The following is a 21,718-nucleotide window of genomic DNA, read 5'->3' as shown; positions in this document are numbered from 1 at the left end:
AGTGCTTATTTAAACATTAAGCTGCCAAGTCTTGGGGTGATTTGCTACATTGTGATAACTAACTAATACACACTACCATTTAAAAATAGGAACACTAAAAGACCAGGGAAATATCCATACCTGAACCAATAACCTCAATACATTTTGTCTCTTTCCCTGTGCAGTTGAGGAGGACTGAGTCACAGGAACTAGTATTGTAAGTGAAGCAGGCAGGACATTTAATGCCATTGGGGTCTGAGGACTTCTGAGACACTGAATGAAAATAGAAATTGTTCATCTTAAGGATAGGCAAAAAACAAAAACAAAAACAAGCCAGAAGCATTGCAATCCCCCCAGAACATGGTTATTCCATGATCCCACCACCACAGAGAGGGTCTGAAAATGGAAGGATATTAGGTGGGAATGTGTAGTCAAAATAATCCTCACATGAATCCAGTGATATCTGTCTCTTTCATTAATAGCTCCTTTTCGTTCTGGCCAGGGAAAAGTGTTTGTACAGTAAGACCGAAGACACTTGGTAGACTAAAAATTTCCTCTTAAGGAAGTGAGGAATTAAATAGGTAAGGAAAGACAACTCAAACTGCTGGAATGGGAAGGCAAATCATTTTAAATCTATAGACACGTCCTTAGAGGAAATTCCCTAAGCAATCCCTGCCACTCAACAGCCACTCCATACAGGAAACAGGGGCTTATCCATTCCCATTCCCTTTGCCAAAGTCACAGAGAGAGGGAGAGGCAACCAGTGAGCAAAGCGAGTGGAAGAAGTAGAAGCAGAGAGGACATGGAATGGTAATTAAAAAGCAGAAGACTTAAGATGACAGCAGAGGTGGGGAGGGAGAGGGATGCTGTCTTGAGGCACTCACCTTGGAAGTCCCCTTTGTTGCACAGCTTGCTCTGGCAGCATTCAGTGCCATATCCAAAGGTCTTATTCCCCAGTGATGCCGTGAATACCAATGGAACACACTTAGTGACAGAACAGCCTCTCTCCTCCTTAAATACTGGGCGTTGACCTGCACAAGACCAAACCCCAAAGGGAATTTTCCCAGTGTGCCATAGAGAATGGTGCCCCAATGGGCACCCCATATTAAAGGATTCTGTGCCTCAACTCCCTTTGTCTCTAGTCTTTCCACTTCTCCAAAAGAGTCCTTCTAAATTGGCCCATCCTTGGAATGAAACAATGGAAGAGCAGTTTTTAGAATTTGTTAGAATGAGAGTATCATACCTCAGTGGTCCCTGTAAGGTTGATATAGGAACCAGGTTTGCTTGGTCGTTTTCCTGGAGTGATGTACCAGGTTCTTGGCAGTATCTCCTTCTGGCTCAGTGCTCCATTCCTGCCACCTCCTACCACCCCATACTCCCTGCACCCATCTGTCAAACTGCTGTTTACAAAAATAAGCATGAAAAAGAAGATGCAAAGGGAATGAGGAACTACATCAAGTTGCCTAGCAAAGGAACCCCCCTTCCCATAAGCACCTTCTCCTCTGGGGTGTAGTTCAAGGCAGAGAGGTTGGTCACAGCATACCTAGCACCTTTAATTCTTGCTTGTGTCTGAAGCATCCTTGAAAGTCTCCACACATCCTTTGTCTCTCAGCTCTACAGTTATTAGTATAGCAGAACACACATTTATAACTCTCTATGGAAAGGAAATAAATAGTATTCATAAAGTAATTCAGGAATGAAAATTTTCAAGAGCTCTATTTGACATTTCCAATATTCAAATATATCTCGATGTCAAGTTGCCATGACCCCACTAAATTTAGGGCCGCTGGAGTGCCATGCAGTTGGCACTTTCTCCCCAAGGGGTCAGTCTCTCTCAGATCTCCATACCTTGTGATTCTAATGTACTTACCCTCACGCTCAAAGAAAGGGTCCCCAACTGTGATCTAGTGAACAATGTACCCCAACAAAGCACATGATCTTAATCTTAAACCTCATGCCTGTGGGTCTAAATCTATTCATGTACAGCACCTTTGAATATGTTAAGGTGAGTTAGTGGTGTGGATTCATTTGTGACTAGGATCTTCAGGGATCTGATTTAAGTGTGCCCATTTAAATCAGGATGCGTCTTCAGCCATATGCTTGAAGGTCTTATAAAGAGGAAATTCAGACAAAGTCAGTCATGAGAAACCAGAAACCAAAAGAAGCCAGAAGTCAGAGAGAGACACGGGGAACCAAGAGCATTGCAAGGTGACGGAGGTAGAAAACCCCAAGAATTGCAGAACACCATCACAGAATACTACAGATTACAAGAGAAAGCGTGCCCTTACTGGTGTCTGGTTTTTAAAGGACTTTTGGTCTTTAAAATTGTAAGCCAATAAATTCTTGTTGTTTAAACCATCCCATTGTATGGTATTTGTCATAGAAGCAAGACACCTACCCTGCAGAGTTTACCATTGTTCTCAGACCTACTGGTCTTTCCTAAGTGGAACACTCCCCTCCTTCATTATCCACTTTACCCTCTAGGTATTGGGAAAGAAAACAACCAATTGTTCTCACCTACGGTGTTAAAAGCAAAGGCTGTAAGGACACAGATGGAGAGGAGTCTATTCAGCTCAGAGGACAAAGGCATGGCAAGCTCCTTCAAGGCACTGTAGAGGATACAAGTGAGGGGGGGGATCAGTTGGTGGGGTATACCCATTCCTTCATTCACCCATTCATCAAGCATGGACTTTGTGCCAGATGTGCTTCTTGTTGGGGAGGCAAAGATGAAAAAGGTGTTATCTCCATCACCAAAGAGCCCAGTGGACAAAAGCATTCCTTCCCTAGTAAGAATTCCCATAGGAAGTTTCCTCCTTGTTAAAATAGGATGATTTGGCCAAGAGGCAGAGATCACCCTTCTGGAGAGAGGATGGAGGCCATCCATATGCCAGAAAAGGCCTGGGACCATCAAGCATTGAGGCAAGAAGGTCCTTAGCCAAGATACTGATTTCTCCAAAGTCACCTTCCCACAAAGAATCAAATCCCTCTGCATTTGTTACTCATGATCCCACAACACCCCACACCAGAAACTCTTACCTTCAAGTATTTCCAATCTTCTTTTGAAGGGACTGTGCCTGAGATAGAGAAGGTGAATGTTATTTATGGAATCTCACTTGGAAGAGAAAGAAGACTTAAATGGTGAGTCAATATCCTGAAGGTGGACTATCTCTTCCTCCTCCTACATTTCCTTTTATAGGACCTGAGGCCAAATATTCTAATAATTAAAGCATTTTAGCTAAATGCAATTCTTAAAAATTTTTCATTTTGATATAACTTCAAAATTACAGGAAAGTTGCAAAAGAAATAATAAAAACAACACATAGAACTCTAATATACCCCCTCACCCAGATAACAAGATTTGCCACCTATTATTAGCATTTTGATGCATTTGTTATAGCATTCAGTATGAAGAAGACTTGAAAATTTTGGTTGATTCTGGAATTTCTGGTCTACACAACTGCATGATTTTTCTCAACTTGGGCTTATAGTCACAAACCAATTACCACTGTGGAAGAGAAGGAAATAGAAAATGGAAGGAGAACTCAAAGTAGAACATCAGTGATAAGCAACTTCAAGGTGGTCAAGCCCAAAAACGAACAATTTCAGTAGGAACCACAGAAAACCCCAGCTCAAGTTCCCCAAGGCATTAATGTTTTTATTTTTTATTTTTTTGAAAGATACATAGATCACATGAAATGTTACATTTAAAAATATGAGGTTCCCATATACCCCAATCCCAACCCAACTCCCACTCTTCCCACATGAACAACCTCTTTCATCAGTGTGGCATATTCATTGCATTTGATGAATACAGCATTAATGTTTTTATAATGCCCAGTCCATTGGTTTAAAATTCAGTTCTGCATCATGGACTTTATTCGGGCAGCAGAGGAACATCCAATCTTTTTCAAAAAAACCCAAATTCAATTCATTATAGCTATTTTAGCCCAGAATATTCCAATTGGCTGTAATCCTCCTACATTTTTGCACATAGATGATATCCTATCACCCATAGTAATAGTCTGCAGGGAAATTTGATCTTTCTTAAGCACAACTTTTCAGACCCAGCCGCATTCTGGCTGGTGTCTCAGTTTAATCCCTTGCACCGTCAAAAATGTATCAACTTCCACAGCCTGGTCTCTGACTCTGTCCTATATCAAATCCAACAGCCCAATAGCCTAGTCAACAAGGCCACCAGACCTCCCACATCTACATGCCCATCAGTGTAACATTTAGTCTGCAATGTGCAACAATTATCCATCTGGTAGCTCACAATCTTCTTGCCATATATATAATATTCAGAAATGTTCAACACAGCCCTGATAAAATGAGATTGAAATCAAACTTGAACAGCCCACAAATGAAGAATTCTTTAAAATAGTATTCCTCTGAACTTCAGACCTCTAGCAGTTCCTCTTCAGTAAACGGTCAGACTTCAATAGAAATCAACCCACCTTAAAATGCTCCATAGCTTCTAGTTCCCCAAATACTGATGGGACAATGTTCCACAGTCAACCTGAGGTCTACACTTCAGTTCCAGCTACCAAGGAAATAAACAGGGCATGCAGAATCAGCCCACACTCTTCACAGCCACAAACTCTGAAGCATCTGCTGCTGCCAGAAATTTGGCGAGGCACATGATTATGGGCTGTTTTTTCATCACCACATCCTCAAAAGTCAAGCACTAGACAACCACCAGGCGACTTTTCCCCAAACACTGGTCCATCAACCCAATATAACGCATACTTCAAAATCCCAGTTTGACTAATTAGGTGTTCCTGATCTTTGAACTATAAATTTTAAACTTTTCTGATCATTGTGTAGAGAGAGGGTATTTCATAGCTCATGGGACATATCAATAGCCTGAAAGAAGGACAGAAGCTGAACTATATTGGTAATTCAGAAGACCATGATAGGGCAGTTTCATAGAGAACTTGAGATTCAAGAAAAATCCTGAGTAATGTAAAATCTGAAGTCAATAAAATGGAGAATAGGCTAACTCAAAGGTACCTGAAAAAACTGAACTCTACCTGGCAAAAAGCTTTACTCAAAGACATGCCAGTTGCAAAGCTACAGCAGACAACTCCAGATTGACACAGATGGCCTAACCAAAGAGACCGGTAGTTGCCAAATCTTAGGGCCACATTTTGATCCTAATGATAATATTGAATTTGTAGGTCCTGCCTCACGAAAATCCATATAGCAAAGACCCACCTCCAAACACCAAAAGTTCAAGACCCTGAGAATGACGAGGAAGCTCTGTGGGATTGGGCTGCTTCTACTTAGCACACTGTGAACAGTGTGACCTGCCAAGCTGTTTCTAAGCCAAAAGGCTTAATTTCCCCTAAAGTTACATTGAAAGGTCAAGAAAGTAGGGAGAGGACAACCATGAATACATAGGCTTTCTCATACTGAAGGGTGAACTATGGCCCTGTGCCAACGTGAACTGTCAGCCCATGGTGAAAGTGTTGCAGGCAGCTGGCACATCCACAAAATGACCTGACTGTTCTGGCTGCTTCCACCATGGAAAATGCTCAACAGTCACTGCTTTGGGGTTTCCAATTCCTTGCTCCCTCGTGTCACTAATAAATTTTGACAAAAGGAAGGACTATTCTTAAAACTTTCAGTGAAACTCTAAATGAGCAAATAAAAGGACAAGATTCAGCTATTTAAACTGTTTGCTGCAGTATAGTGCCAATGGACAGAGGAATTTCCTCAATCTGTGGGACTCTTCCTCTTGCCTTCCCTGAAAACACCTCTTTATGTGATACAAGTGTTTAAAGTGTACAGATGGCAAAGAAGAAACAGGCACAGCCTGTGCAATCCTCAAAGAAATGGCCCAAAGCTTTGCTTATGGTACAGAATTCTAGAATCCACTGTAGATTACTCATTTTTTCTGTATTATTTTCTTGTATCTCTAAAATGTACAGTTTAATAACCTTTTGAACCAGGTCATTGAGATATAATTCATATATCATACAATTCACCTATTTAAAGTGTACATTGTAATGATTTTTAGTATATGTCCAAAGTTGTACATCAGTCATGACAATCAAAACTAGAATATTTCAATTGTCTCAAAAAAGACTATGCATCTTGCAGCAATGACCTCCTATTTCCCCATCCACCCTGCTCTAGGAGAAACACTAACCTATTTTCTGTACCTAGAGATTTTCCTAATCTGGACATTTCATATAGATAAGCTCACATAATGTGTGATCCTTCGTGTCTGCCTTCTTCCACTTAACGTTCTTTTTGTTTTTGTTTTTAAATTTTTTTATTGAATCATCTTTTTTTACAGATACATAGATCACAAAATATTACATTAAAAAATATATAAGAGGTTTCCACATACTGCACACCCCACACCCCCACTCCTCCCACATCAACAACCTTTTTCATCTTTGGAGAACATTCATTGCACTTGGTGAGTACATTTTGGAGCACTGTTGCACTGCATGGATTATAGTTTACATTGTAGTTTACACTCTCCCCCAGTACATTCAGTGGGTTATGGCAGGATGTATAATGTCCAGCATCTGTCCCTGCAATATCATTTAGGACAACTCCAAGTCCAGAAAATGCCCCCACTTCACATCTCTTCTTCCCTCTCCCTGCCCTCAGCAAACTACCATGGCCACTTTCTCCAGATCAGTGCTGCAGTTTCTTCCTTTAGCAGTCAGAATAGTTCTATAGTAGAATACCGGTAGACAAAAAGAGGAAAAAAAAAACATATGACAAACACAAATGCAAAGAAAAGATGGCTAATATAAGTAATTCCTTGAAAGTAATAGCACAGAATGTCAATAGATTAAACTCACCTGTTAAGAGACACAGATTGGAAGATTGGATAAAGAGATATGACCCACCTATATGCTGTCTACAAGAAACACATCTTAGACCCAGGATTTAAGGAGGTTGAAAGTGAATGGCTGGAAAACAATTTTACAGGCAAACAATAACCAAAAAAGGACATGAGTAACTATATTAATATTTTACATAATCTTTTAAAGGTTAATTCAAGTTGTAGCATGTAGGCTCTTTTTATGGCTACATAATCCATTGTATGGGGAATAAAACTTTTATTTATCATTCATCAGTTAATGGACATTTGGACTATTTCCAATTTTTTACCATTTTGAATACTACTCTTATGACCATTTCTGTATAAATTTTAATGTGAACGTATGTTTTCAAATCTGTTGAGTATATACCAAGAGTAGATTAAGTGAGTCATAAGGTAACTCTGTCTAGATTCCAAAGAGGTGCACTATTGTACATTCTCACCATCAGTGTATAGGTATATGTTTAATGCTTGTTAATAACTATTTTCGTTGTTGTTGCAGGCAAGGTAATGGGTATAAAATGGTATCTTTTTGTGATTTTAATTTGCTTTTCCTTGATGTTGGAATCTTTCCATGTGTCAATTGGCCATTTGTAAATCACCTTTGGGAAATATAAAACTCTTTTGTGAACTAATTTTCTTTTAGTGACTAAGGAGACCATGCCTCTTTTTGAACATTAGATGAGAAAAGCAATGCTTTAAAAATAACATAGCATTAGTGAAATAAAACTATGCCCAAACAACTTTCCACTATGGACTCTGAACTTTATCTTCAAAAGTACTGTTGGGAAGAATGGTGGGAAGATGATGGAGTAGGGAGATCCAGCAATCAGCCCCTCTACCAGAACTGCTATTAAATAGACAGGAATTGTCTGAATGACCCTTCAAAACCCTGGAGTCCGGAAGAACACTGCAGAGCATCCAGTGTTCTGGAGAAAGAGGCTGGTAGACTGTGGTAAACAGCAGTAAATGGCTCTCTCTACCTGACACTCACCAGCACGCATCCCCCAACCTCACTGCAGGAAGTAGTGGGGTCTGGTCCCTGGCATAACTTGCTGGTGCCTAAAAGGACATAAAAATCCACTTCCCCAACATTCAGGGTGGAGATGGGTCTGCTGCTGATTACAGCTTTTGATGAGCAACTTTGGATCACTAGGGGTCCAACTCAGAAGGCAGCCATGTTCCAACCTGCCTGGGACAAAGGGCAGCAGTGAGAACTTGAAGATGCTACACTTTCTCAGCTGTGGAGGGTGATTGAAGGGCTGCATTTATCATTCAGGTCAAAAAAGAATAGCTTTGGGGAGCTGAGGCAGAGACCCCTTGTACCCTTCGTGGCCCCTCCCGCATCCCTTCTGCAAGGCAATTTGGACCTGCCAGCACTTTCTTTGTGGGTTCCTGGCCTTGTTCCAATGGAATGACTGACTTGGGAAATTCCTTTCCAGCAAATTGCCCTTCCAAGAAATTTCCTCGACAGGCAAAAGCAGCTTGAGACAATGAAACCAAGGTAAGAAACAATGGAGATGGCAAAGGCTTACCTGCTTTCAGTCCAGCAGGGGAATGCCCAGGAAAATCAGGTCTTTCTTCTGCAAAACAGAGGGACTATTCAGACTCCTGTAAATAGAAGTCCTTGGAGAAAGTGGCCATGGTAGTTGCTGAGGGCAGGGAGAGGGAAGAAGATATATGATGTGGGGGCATTTTCTGGACTTGGAGTTGTCCTAAATGATATTGCAGGGACAGATGCTGAACATTATATGTCCTGCCATAACCCACTGAATGGACTGGGGGAGAGTGTAAACTACAATGTGAACTATAATCCATGCAGTGCAGCAGTGCTCCAAAATGTATTCACCAAATGTAATGAATGTGCCACAATGATGAAAGAGGTTGTTGATGTGGGAGGAGTAGGAGTGTGGGGTGTAAAGTATGTGGGAACCTCTCATATTTATTTATTTATTTTTTATTTCTCTCTCCCCACCCCCATTGTCTGCTCTCTGTGTCCATTCACTGTGTGTTCTTCTGTGTCTGCTTGTATTCTTGTCAGCAGCACTGGGAACCTGTGTCTCTTTTTCTTGCATCATGTTGCTGTGTCAGCTTTCTGTGTGTGCAGCCTCACTCCTGGGGAGGCTGCACTATTTTTGGACAGGGCGGCTCTCCTTACAGGGTGCACTCCTTACACATGGGGGTCTCCTACATGGGAGACACCCCTTTATGGCACAGCGCTCCTTGCATGCATCAGCACTGTGTGTGGGTCAGCTTCACCACATGGGTCAGGAGGCCCTGAGTTTGAACCCTGAACCTCCCGTATGGTAGGTTGATGCTCTATCAAGCCAAATCACTTTGTGATAGGAGGGCTAACACTCAAAAAAATCTGCTTTATCACCAGTTGGCTACAAGCTCTACAAACAAATGTCCAAGGAATAAATCTCAGATGTAATATTTTAAAATATTTAAAACTGCTTCCAACAAAAGATGACAGGAGAAAAGACAGGAAATGATGGCTCTTCAAAAGGAAGAAGATAAAAATCCAGAAAACATCAAAGGAGAAGATGAGACTGGAGATATACTGGAAAAAAGACTTTTTAAAAATCTTCAATATGCTCCAAGAGATGAAGGAAAAGACAGAAAAGAAATAAGGAAGAACAGTAAGACAATGAATGAAAAATATGAGAACCTTCATAAAGAGACAGAAATTTTTAAAAAGGAACCGAAAGGAACTACTGGAGTTGAAGACCACAATAACTGAAATGAAGAACTCTCAGGAAGGTTTCAACAGCAGAGTGGAGCTGGCAGAAGAAAGAATCAGCAATCCCAAAGACAATACACCTGAAATGAGTCAGGCTAAAGAGGAAAAAAAATTACAAAAACCGAAAATAGTAGAGGAGACCTCTGGGATATCATAATATAGGTTATTATGGGGGTCCCTGTAGGAGAAGAAAGAGAAAAAGGGGCAGAAGGAATATTCAAAGACATTATGACAAAAAAAAAAAAAAAACTCCTTAACTAGAGCAAAAGACATGAATATGCATATCCAGAAGATCAGAGAACACCAAACAGGATAAACGTGAGGGAAAAAAAAAATGCCCCCTCACATTCTGCTCAAACTGTCAAATGCAAAGGACAAGGAGAGAGTTCTGAAAGCTGCAAGTGAAAAGAAACTATTATGTACAAGATGTGTCAATTAGATCAAGTGCCAGTTTCTCAACAGAATGGAGCAAGAAGGCAGTGGATTGGAAGACTTAAACTGCCAACCAAGAATTTTATGTCCAGTGAGACTTTCTTTCAAAAATGAGGAAGAAATTAAGAAATTCCCAGATGAACAAAAACTGAGAGAGTTCATCACCTTTACACCTGCCCTGCAACTAATGCTAAAGGGAGTTCTTCATACTGAAAGAAGAAAACACTAGACAGGGGTTCAAAGCAACATAGAGAAATAATATTGTATTGTATTTTTGATCTGTAACACTATTTCTTACTTCATATTGATACTAAAATGCAAGTGCATAAAATGTAATTACAAATCTAAAGTTTTGGACATACAATGTACAAAAATATAATTTGTAACAAGCACAAAAAAGTGGGGGATAGAGCGGTATAGGAAGAGTGTATGTATATACTACAGAAGTCAAGTTGGTATCAAAGTAAATATGATTCTTATAGATTTAAAATATTAAATTTCAACCCCATGGTGACTATAAGGGAAATATATTAAAAATATATTCATGTAGAAATGAGAAGTGATCCAATATGATATGAAACAAAAATTCTAATGAATATGAAAGTAGACATTAACAGAAGACCTTATGGACAAAAATAGTATAAGATTTAGAAAGAGAAAGAAGCAAAATGGCATTATCAGTAGTCAAAAGGCAGAGTAAGAGAATGGATTAAAAAAATGACAGAAGAAAGTCTTTCATTATCAGTAGTCAAAAGGCACAGAGTGAGAGAATGGATAAAAAAAAAATGGCCCAATGATATACTGTCTACAAGGGACACACCTTAAATAGAAAGACATTAGTAGGTAGAAAGTGAAAGGATGAAAAAATGTATCATACAAGTAGTAACCAAAAGAGACCTGGGGTGGCTATATTAATATCAGATAAAATAAATACTAAGTCAAAAACAGTTGTGAGGGACAAAGAGAGTAATTATTTACTGATAAAGGGATCAATTCAGGAAGAAGATATAAAAGTTATAAATATATATGTACCTAAATGCAGAGACCCAAAATAATGAAGCAAATACTGACAAGTGTTTGTCAAGTCTAACTCAAAAATGTTGACTGAAATAAAGTATACAATTAAAGACACTGTAGCAACCATAGCTATGTGTTTCCCATTATATCCTCCAAAAATGATACTAAATAAAGAAGAGGAAAACAGATCTACACAACCCACACCATGAGCAGAACTTGAAGAATGCCAAAACTTCAAAATTCCTATAAACAGAAAGAAAAATCACCAAATCCCAGAACAAAATCTCTCACCCCCTACCCTATCCCTGTTCAACTCCTGCCATGCAAAAGAGGGGGAAAGAAAACTGCAGAGAGAGAGAGAAAAAAAAAGGCAACAATGAAGCATTTAATTGCTGACGTGGGAGGAGTCTGGTGGGGGTGGGGGGTATATGGGAACCTCTTATATCTTTTAATGTAACATTTTTGTGATCTATTTATCTTCAAAAAACAATTTTAAAAATGATGGTGTGGAGATGGGGAGTGGGGTATATGGGAACCTCTTATGTTTTTAATGTAACATTTTATGTAATCTATTAACTTTTTAAAAAGATAATTAAAAAATTTAATTTAATTTAATTTTTTAAAAAATGAAGCAGAAGATTAACCAGAAACCACTGCCAGAAGTTCTATGTTGGTCGTCAGTCTGAAATACTGAAAAAGGTATCTATCATCCAATATGATTTGACATCATATTAGAAGTGTGTGTCAATGCAACTAGACAAATCAATTGGATGCATAAATATGGATTAAGAGGAAGTGAAATGTTATAAATTCAAAAGTAATATCTGAAAAAAGATACGTCATCCAAAGAAAAAAAGACCTTTTCTCTGACTTCTCCAACCGAACAAATGAAAGTTTTCACAGATTTCCTGTTCAAAGATATGTAACTCATTATTTCCATTCTGCTTTCTGCTTTTCCTTGAAGACATTTCTAAGCAGAAAACTGAAGTTGGTGTGTACGTTTAAATACATCCATTGAAACACAAATAGCTATAAACTTACATAGTGATATTAGACACACCAAAGTGTCTGTCTCTCCAAATGTGCAGAGAAGAAACTAAACAAACTTTGGTATTCAAGACTTCAAACAACATTATGTTAATAAATATCAATTAAAAAAAAAAAGAAATACCATACACAAAACTAAAGAAAACTAATTGGGAAAAAATATTTGCAGCATTTTTATACCACAAGACTCATCTATAACCAACTCTTAAAAACTGATGGACAAGCTGCTGCCACTGCTGAGACAAAGATAGCCATGCGAGTAGCTGCCTTCTTCAAGAATGCCGGGGTCCAGGAGCTTGTGTTGATTGTGCCCTTCGTCATCAGGACCTTGCTATAATTTTGCCCCCAACCAACCCCTACATCAAGCCCTCCAGGATGATCAGCCAGTGCCAGATCTAGATGATGGCAACATGCCTGCATCCCCAGGATGACCGGGGCCAAGCTTGGAGTAGGTGAAGACTCAGAGCACCTCCACTAACAGGCAGGAGGCATCCTCCCTTGTGGCCCCCAGTAAAAATGTGAAAAATAACAACTGAGCGACAACAAGCCAAAATCCTGTAGAAAAATGAAAAAAGACATGAACAGGCCAACACACACACACACGGATGTATGCATATATAAATATATATATACACATGATATATAGAAATATTAATGGCCTTTAAACATGAAAGATATTCAAACTCATAATCAGAGAAATGCAAATTAAAACAACATGGAAATATCATTTATTACTAATCAGGCTGGCAAAAAGTAAAACACATGAAACACATTCACTGGCAAGGCTGTAGGGAAGCAGGAGCTTTCAGAGGTTGCTGGTAGGAATGCACATCCGTACAACCCTTGTGAACCTAACAAAACTACAAATGCACTTCCCTTTGACTCAGCAAGTTCTCTTTCTGGGAATAAGATGCAGAGTGATTTCCAGGATATACTGTGAAGTAAGAAAAGCCAAGTGCCAGAAGAGTAGCCAGAGGAGGCTACCCTGGGCAGGCACTCTTAACCTGGTTGGGGTCTGCAAAGCTATGATGGCCTGATGGGCTGTCCTGAATGGATGACACCCTAGTTCCTCCAGGGATCCTCCCCTGGAAAGGAGTATACTTTCACTAAAGTTTAGACAGACCCTCTGGAAGGACATGACAGATGACAATGACCTGGGCAGAATACACAACCTCTGCAACTCAGCTTTGTCAATTTCAGAACTCCCTGCAGCACTAGCACTGGGGGGAGAAAATCTTTTTTCAAGAAGCTCTCTGACCTTCAGGATAGATAGATAGATAGATAGATAGATAGATAGATAGATAGATAGATAGATAGATAGATAAATAGAAATCAATAGATGAATGAAAGCAAGCAAGGATAGAGAGACGAATAGACTGATAAATAGAAATCAATAGATGAATGATAGATAGATGAATAGAAAGATAAAAATAGAAATAGATAGATGAATGAAAGCAAGCAAGCTAGGGTTGCCCAGGTAGAAAATAACTAATTTAGTTTATTTATAGCAAAACAAAATAGAAATTGTCCAATGTACAAAATGTAAAAGGTAAACTTTAGTTCTATTCCGTGACCTGTGCAGAGGAAACAGTTCAAAATGGAAGCAGATGATATGGAGTTGTAGGAAATGGTAAGGATGCACAAGACTCCAAAAAAGAAAGACAGGAATTGGGCCAAAGAGACAGGCAGAAAGACAACTGGGAATAGACTTCCAGTGGACATGACAACTGAGCACACAGGGGGCCCAAACCCACCCCCCACTTATGAGGGAGCATGGACATCTCCAGGCCCCTCATACTTACCTTGAAGACTATAGAGGGTGATGACCAAGTCCAAGTGGTGCTTCGCACACTGACTAAGATTTAAAAGAAAGCAGTTCCCCTTTTGGCCAGCCCTGCAATGCAGTTACAGGACAGAGACTGGAAGGAACTTGAGAAGGACCCTGAAGCCATCCTTTCACAACTTAGATAAGCAACCCCAGTGAGAGACAAAAGCAGGCTCCACTGAGGCATCTCTCTACCAAGGTAGAGCCATGATCTTTCTCCAAGGCTCCTCCTTCAGGATTCCTGGTCAAGTACTACCTCATTAGCCCTGTGACCTTGGGCAAGTTTCTTGGCCTCTGCAAGCCTCAATTTGCTCATCCAAAAAACAGGGACATTAACACCGTCCTCATTTGATTGCCATGAAATAAAGTGTGACACAAAACCAGCTGCTCAAGGAGAATCTTAACTTTTACTATTGCTATTTTTTTTTAGATTTATTTTTTATTTATTTCTCTCCCCTTCCCCCCTGTACTACTGCTATTATTATCACTGTCAGTACTGGTAGAAAGTAAGCTGTACCATAGCAGAACACGGCAAAATTTATTCACTAAGTCTGGCAAGCAGATCCCTCCCATTTCTCCTTTGGCTGGGTACTCCAGAGGTTACGGCCCATCTGAGAGGTCTAACTAACCCACATGAGTCCCATTCCCCACATTTCAGGGACCCTGGCCTTTACCCCCTAATGGATTGGCATCAATCTTAGGCTTAAATTGGAGGCCTCTTCCCCTCCTCCCCTTCTAACCGCAGAGCCAGTTTGAGTTAGTTTTGACCTTGGTTGAGATAATAGACTACTAGACATTCCTTGGGGTCACTTTTAGGTGAAGCTAAACTTAACTCTTTCCTTCCAATTTCCCCCTCTTTCTTTTAGACTCTTGGTTTTCACATGCTAGTTTCTCAAACCTGCCAAGTGCCTCCTCACATTCTTCATCATAGAGATCTTCCTCTTTAAGGGGATACTAGTTGTTTTGCTTGTACTATATGGGCATGTTTGGTAGGGTGGTCTCAATGAGTCTTTGGGCTAACCCTCAGGCACATAAAATGATGCAACACCCAACTGCTGTGGGTACCCCAACCACAATAATAAGGGAAGTCAGGACAGGCAGTGCTACTCCTTTCCCTTGCCTGAACCAGCTCTCTAACCATCTTGTGAGGGGGTTGTCAATGCCAGAATTTTTTGCTAATTCTTCAGAAAAGGTGGTTAGGCCTTGCAAAGCTTTGGTGATAGTCCTGTCCAGTGCTGTATTATTGGTGAAGAACGTACAACAACTACTTCCAACCATAATACAGATGTCCCCCTTCTCAGCTAGCATCATGTCTAGGGCCATCCTGTTTTTTCTACATCATTCAGCCAGTAGCATTTAATTGTCCTACTATTCCTTTAACTGCATCCCTAGTGTAATTAATAAATCTTTACTGATAGTAATATATATAATTAATCTGATCTACATTTTTGTTAATGGTGACCCACCAGAATAAAAATGACTCAAATCCTGCAACTACTTGATTTCTAGTGTTAAATTCCTTGGGTTTCCCTGGGGAACCTTATGTATCTAGATAAATTCGGTCATCAAAGGAACCAGGTAAACTTTTTTTCTTTTTACCTGGTTTTGTGTTTCTTCTTTTTTTTCAAATGCCAGGGTAAATGGAATGGCCAATTGACCCAGAGCCAAGGTCCCTCTTTACTTCTCAGTTAATGCTGTTTGGAGGACACCCTTTCTGAAGTACTACCAGAGGTCTGCTCAGATTATGGCCAAACTGGAGAAATTGCTAGTATTTTCTTTACCCACATTCGACCCCCATGTACATAAGGCCATGGTAGGTCCTGGAACCCTTTTCCCCATCTAGAGAGACAGGCAGAGTGACTTCCTGGACCAAGGTGGGAAGCCAGTATGGCTTTGACATTTTCCTTTTTGAAAGGAGGGAAGAGATAGGACCACGTACTACAGTTTTCACCAGGAGTAGCTTTCTGGAAGAGGAGTACCATGCACTTAAACTCCCTTTCATGTCTTCCATACCTAACAGAAAGGGTACAATATGAGCAGGGCTAGCCTGTTGCACAAGTGTAACAATTGCTTTTGTTCAGACTCTGGACCATATATTTGACCCATTTTACTCAGACATTTGTGTCCCCATATCTTGTCTCTATTTCTATGGTTTGTTTTAAATTTTCTGCCTTGACTATCCTGATTACCTTGGGGTTATCTTGGATTGGGGAACTTGTCTCTGGCAGAGTTCCCTCCAGCATCATGAAGGGCTAACTGGAGAAGGCATTGTTGGTGTTGTGTTGATGGGAGGGTTCTGTGTATAGAAACTCCCTAAAGGATCTTTACCAGTAACATCCACCCCCATCCTATATATCCTGTCAGGTGAGGAATACCTGTTTTTGCCCCACTTGTTGTCTGCCTTCCTAATGGTTATTTCTACTGTGTTGCACTGAAGATTTTTGCAATATGGTAGGATATTATCTTTATAAAAGGTTGTTTTAGATTTTAGTGCTATCCATCTTTGTGAGCTCCATCCCGTTTCTGCGGTTCATCCTGTATATTGGGTAGTCCACCATACATGGCCCCAGGAGGGGCAAGGGGCACCAGAAGTCCCTACTGACTCTAGGCATATGTACTTGTTTTCTCCATTCAGCCACTGCTGATGTTCTAAATTCCCACAATCTATCATTTGGCAGGCATCAAACTGTGCAGACTGGGACTCTAGGCTTTTGGTTACATTTACTACCAATTTGACAGGACTTATTGCATCCTGAATCTGGAACATCATAGCCAGTATAACTATTTCTATTCTTAGACAAAACTATTTTTAACATTTTTATTGTATTGTTTGAAGATACATAGATTACAAAAAAAAAATGTTACATTAAATAATATAAGAGGTTCCCATACACCCCACACCACACACCCCCACTCCTCCCACTTCAACAATCTCTTTCATCACTGAGGTACATTCATTGCATTTGGTGAACACACCCTGGAGCACTGCTATACAGCATGGATTATAGTTTACATTGTAGTTCACACTCTTTCCCAGTACATTCAGTGGGTTATGGCAGGATATATAGTGTCCTGCATCTGTTCCTGCAATATCATTCAGGACAATTCCAAGCCCCAAAAAATGTTCCCATATCACACCTCCTTTTCCCTCTTCCTGCCTTCACCAACTCTTGTGGCCACTGTCTTCACATCAATGGTATAATTTCTTCCATTGCTAGAGTCACAATAATTCTATAGTAGAATACCAGTAAGTCCATTCTAATCCATATTTTATTCCTCCATCCTGAGGACCCTGGGATGGCAATACCTACTCTACCTCTAAATTGAGAGGGGGCTTTGACCCCACACGGCTGGTGGATGGGACTTTGTGCCTGCAGCAATAGACTCTCTTGGTTCCTTGGTGTGGTGGTTATCCATCCTCACCTCCCTGTCAACAGACCTAGGTAAGTCCAATGAATTGGAGAAAAGGTGCGGCAACACCACTGAGGCTCAGGGACCAGCTGACACAAGGACAGCCCAGAGATTAAAGTCTTCCAGGCATACAACAACCCCAGCACCAACCACAGGGTCAATAAAAGGGACAGAAGGGGCATGTGTAAAGAAGTCACATCTCAGCCCAACTCCATCACACTCAGGAGCACATATTCTAAAGTAGGGCCCACTGGCAAGGCACTGAACTCCAGAGCCATCTGCCATGACCATAGGACCTGGGTCTCTCCATAGCACTCAGAAGCATCACTACCTGGGGTTGTACCTACTTTAGCTATCTCTGAGATCCAGCTGAGATGTGCATAAAGTCACCCTTCTGGTGACCTCCTGACTCATATTGAAATCTCTTAGCCATATAGCTCATTAGCTCATTTGTCTTTATTATTTCCCCCTTTTATTCAAGGTCTTTTTCTAGTTATATCACCATCTAGTGCTTGGTAGTAATTCATTGGCACCAGGGAGGCTTATAACTGGGAGTCATGTCCCATGCTGGGAAGAAGGTAATGCAGATATATGCTGAGTTTGGCTCAGAGAGTGGTCACATTTGAGCAACATGGAGGCTCTCAGGAGATACCTCTTAGGCACCCTGGAACATTAGGCCAAGTTGAAATTTAAAGCACAATAGGATCATAAGCATAGTCATCACTATCAAGGGCTCATCATTGGATCATCCTTCTTCACTGGTCTTTGCCGTTGCACTTGGGGATTGTTGCTGTCCATTGGGGAGTGCGAGAGAGCTTCCCAGGATGGGAACTGGCAACCCAGCACTCCCTCAGTTGTCATGTGAATCTTTACCCACTGTGTCAATACCAATGAAAGTCCACACATCTGTATACCATATATGCATGCTCAGGCAAACTCCCTCCAATACATTCCCCATTAATGACAATCCACAACAATGCTCCTCCCCTGCCATAACTGAACCCCTTTATTATCCAAAACATCTTCAAAAATGAAGCCTAATAATTTGCCAAATTCAATTAATAGAAAATGAAATAGTAATGATGATTTTAAACATTACAAATGAAATATATAGTAATTTAGAAAAATTAAAGTTAAGTAAAATAAAATTGGAGTGTTAAAAAATGAAAAATAGGTAGTGCAAGATGGTGTCCCATAAGTACACAGTCATCATCTCTCCCACAAAGGGCCAGCTGTGTGGTGATGGTATTCTGCCAGAGTGGACTGTTTCAGGAAGCTACTGAGCAGGAGGTGTCTGGACATTAATTAGGAGAGACTGCAGCAGAGTTAGTGCTTGCTCAAAGTAGAATGGTGGGTTTCTAACACTGAATTTGGAAGCCATGGAAAGGGAACTTATTCAACAACAAGGAAATAGAATAAGAGGAACACAGTGACAAAGAAAAGACTTAACATGCACAGAAAAGCAACAACTAATTAAACCATGAAAGAAAGATGCTAATCAACTGAATAAACCCAACAAGATAAAATGATGACCAGACAGCAACGAAAAACTACAGACCATACCAATAATTAGGAAAACATGACCCAAACCAATGAACAAACTAAAAACCAGGAAGAGAAGCAGAACACTGAATAAATAATTAAAGCTATCAAAACATGTATCATGGACCAATTCAATGAAGTGAAGGAAAGGATTAAGCATATTAAGAAAACATTTGGAGAGCATACAGAAGAAATTGTTATCATGCACAAAGGATAATGGGTATGATGGGGATCAACAGCACAAACCAAGAAATAAAAAATACACTCTCAGCAAATAACAGCAGATTTGAAAAGACAGAGGAAAGAATTAGTGATGTGGAAGACAGTACATCTGAAATCAAAGAGATAGTAGAATTGATAGATAAAAAGTTTGAAAAAATCCAACAGGGACTTAGGGACCTGAATGACAATGCAAAGCACTCAAACATATGCACCATAGGCATCCCAGAAGAAGAGAAGGGAAAGGGGACAGAGGGGATGTTGGAGAAAATAATGGCTGAAAACTTCCAAGAACTATTGAGGGATATGCATGTACATGTCCAGGAAGCAAAATGCCACCCAAACAGCATAAATCCCAACAGGCCTACTGCAAGACACATACTTGTCAAATTCTCCAATGCACAAGACAAAGGGAAAATATTAAAAGCTGCAAGAGAAAAGAGAGCCATCACCCACAAGGGAGGCTCCATGAGATTAAGTGCTGATTTCTCATATGAAGCCATGGTGGCAAGAAGGCAGTGGTATGACATAGTCAAGGTGCTAAAAGAAAAGAATTTCCATTCAGAAATACTCTATTTAGCAAAGCTAGCCTTCAAAAATGATGGAGAGTTCAAAATAAATTAACAGATAAACAGAAACTAAGAGAGTATGCCAACAAGAAACCTGCCCTTCAGGAAATACTAAAGGGAGTTAGTTCTTCAGGATGAAAGAACAAAACAAGAGAAACAGAGTTGAAGGAGAGTGTAAGACAACTAAAATGACAGAAAGAGAAAAAAATTAAACAACATATGACAAACACAAATCCAAAAAATATGGCTAATATAAGTAATACCTTGAGAGTAATAACACTGAATGTCAATGGATTAAACTCACCCATTAAGAGACACAGATTGGAAGACTGGATAAGGAAATATGACCCATCTATATGCTGTTTACAAGAGATGCATCTTAGACTCAGAGATTCAAGGGTTTGAAAGTGAATGGCCCTTTCGGTGCTGCTGCAGCAGCCATGAGTAGGCTCAGGCTTCAGAAGAGGTTTGCCTCCAGTGTCCTCCGCTGTGGAGAGAAGAAGGTTTGGTTGGACCCCAATGAGGCCAATGAAATCACCAAAGCCAACTCCCCTCAGCAGATACAGAAACTGATCAAAGATGGGCTGATCATCCGCAAGCCTGTGACTGTTGATTCCTGGACTCGATGCCGAAAAAACCCCTTGGCCCACTGGAAGGGAAGGCATATGGGCATAGGTAAATGAAAGGATACTGCCAATGCTTGCATGCCTGAGAAGGTAACCTGGATGAGGAAAATGAGAATTCTGCACTAGCTGCTCAGAAGATACCGTGAGTCTAAGAAGATTGATCGCCACATGTACCAAAGCCTGTACCTGAAGGTGAAAGGGAATGTATTCAAGAACAAGCAGATTCTCATGGAACACATTCACAAGCTGAAGGTAAACAAAGTCCGCAAGAAGCTCCTGGCTGACTAGACTGAAGCCCACAGGTCCAAAACCAAAGAGTCATGCAAGCGCCATGAGGAGCAACTACAGGCCAAGAAGGAGGAGATTATCAAGACTCTGTCAAAGGAGGAAGAGACCAAGAAATAAAGCTTCCCTTCTCTTGTCTGTACATAGCTGCCTCAGCAGTTATATTGATCAATCATTCAATAACTTAAGCCCTTATCTGCTTTAAAAAAAAGTGAATAGCTTGAAAACAATCTTACAGGCAAACAATAACCAAAAGAGGGCAGGTATAGCTATATTAATATCAGACAAAATAGACTTTAAATGAAAAACAATTGTGAGAGACAAAGCTGGACACTACATATTAGTAAAAAGGATAATCTTTCAAGAAGAAAGAACAATCATAATTATGCCCATAATAAGGGCCCCTCCAAATATGTGAGGCAAACACTGAAGAAACTAAGTGAGGAATAGATGCCTCTACAATTAGAATGGGGAACTTTAACACACCACTATCACCACTGGACAGAATAATTCAAAGGAGAATCAATAAAGAAACAAAGACTTTGAACAATGTATTAGAGGAGCTGACCTGATAGACATGTACAGAACATTACACCCAAATACAGTAGGATATACATTCTTCTCAAGTGCACATGGATCATTCTCCATGATAGACCACATAGTATGCCACAGGAAAAGTCTCAATGAATTCAGAAAGATTGAAATCATACAAAATAATTTCTCTAACCACAGTGAAATGAAGATGGAAACCTGCAAGGGCCAGAGACCCAGATTTGGCACCAAGATATGGAAACTAAACAACACGTTCTTAGAAAAACAGTGGGTCAAGGAGGTAATCTCAACAGAAATCATTAACTACATTGAAACTAATGAAAATGATAACACAACATATCCAAACTTATGGGATGCAGGAAAAGCTTTACTGAGAGGGAAATTTATACCCATAAATTCATACATCAAAAAAGAAGGAGCTAAAAGGGAAGACCTAAATGCACACTTGTGGGAATTAGAAAAAAACAACAAACTAAACCCAAAGAAAGAGGAAAGAAAGAAATAACAAAGAACAGAGCAGAACTAAATGAAATAGAAAATAAGAAAGCACACAAAGAAATAAAAAAAGAACTGTTTTTTTGAGATCAATAAAACAGACAAACCATTAGCTAGAATTACATAGAAAAA

The 21,718-nt window shown here is 40.1% G+C and overlaps 2 pseudogenes; both read left to right on the top strand.

Moving 5' to 3' along the window:
- Positions 1–4,747, top strand: part of LOC101423511 (TGF-beta-activated kinase 1 and MAP3K7-binding protein 2-like) — a 60,386-nt pseudogene extending 55,639 nt beyond the window's left edge.
- Positions 4,748–20,068: 15,321 nt separating this feature from the next.
- Positions 20,069–20,716, top strand: LOC101421748 (large ribosomal subunit protein eL19-like; annotated as a pseudogene).
- The last annotated feature ends 1,002 nt before the right edge of the window (positions 20,717–21,718 follow it).

The sequence above is a fragment of the Dasypus novemcinctus genome, chromosome 16 (genome assembly GCF_030445035.2).
Source record: "Dasypus novemcinctus isolate mDasNov1 chromosome 16, mDasNov1.1.hap2, whole genome shotgun sequence".
Lineage (NCBI taxonomy): Eukaryota > Metazoa > Chordata > Mammalia > Cingulata > Dasypodidae > Dasypus > Dasypus novemcinctus.
This window is presented reverse-complemented; position numbering and strand designations above follow the sequence as displayed.